The sequence below is a fragment of the Halyomorpha halys genome, unplaced genomic scaffold (assembly GCF_000696795.3).
Source record: "Halyomorpha halys isolate HHAL.00 unplaced genomic scaffold, Hhal_1.1 Scaffold1145.1, whole genome shotgun sequence".
In the NCBI taxonomy this organism is placed as follows: domain Eukaryota; kingdom Metazoa; phylum Arthropoda; class Insecta; order Hemiptera; family Pentatomidae; genus Halyomorpha; species Halyomorpha halys.
In genome coordinates, this window is record NW_027108389.1 from 30,678 (window position 1) to 31,568 (window position 891).

Genomic DNA, 891 nt, shown 5'->3' on the forward strand with positions numbered 1-891 from the left:
TAATCTTTCATCCTTAACAATCCCTGATAATCCTGTTCTAAGGATTTTGGATTGAAAGGATTGGATACGTTTGATGTTCGACATATAATTTATTAACGAGCGAATCCCTAAAAAGTTAATAAATGCTAACCAGACAAGTATAAAGCCCTTGGATATACTATATTGAAATTGTCCAAAGAGTCCCGATCCATACTATCCAGCTCATTTGTCACAAACTTGCAAGTAATTTTAAATATCAGTTTCTAACAGACCTAACACGAAAACAGTCTTCTTGTGAATTTAGGTTTTTATGAGGGTCATTGAACAGATGTGTGTAGATAGCGATTGATGGTATTGGCATCTAACCTCCGGGTTGCTTATAATTGTACTATTGTTGTATATATTTGTTATACGAGAAAGGGGACCAATTTAGTTAATTTTCTTTTTCTTTTCTGAACCTACACTACAGGCAAACATAACATCTATTGAAGAATGATGTAAAAACTGGAGAATCAAAATAAATCCTAACAAAGCCCACCAGATCACCTTTACTCTCCGTCGTAAACCTCTGCTCTCCTGTCCTACAGTATCCTTTCTATATACTCCACTAACGCCTGTTGAACAGATTCGATACTTAGGACTCCATCTTGACAAGAAACTTACTTGGAACCCACACACAAGATTAAAACGACAAGAAACTGCGCGTAGATTCCGATTGCTACAACACTTACTTGACAAACAACATAAATAAACAAAACCATATTTATTTATTTTATGCCGAGGTTTCGACCTGAGTCAGGGGTTGTGTCTTAGAGGAGGGAATATAAGTACTAATATTCCCTCCTCTAAGACACAACCCCTGATGAAGACCTGAAACTCAGGTCGAAACGTCGGCATAAAATAAATAAATAT

At 36.1% G+C, this 891-nt stretch overlaps 1 protein-coding gene across 2 annotated transcripts in view; it reads left to right on the forward strand.

Annotated features, from left to right (window-relative positions):
- The window catches only part of LOC106688511 (nose resistant to fluoxetine protein 6), a 30,857-nt gene that overhangs the window by 26,337 nt on the left and 3,629 nt on the right, over window positions 1-891 (forward strand). The window lies entirely within an intron of this gene.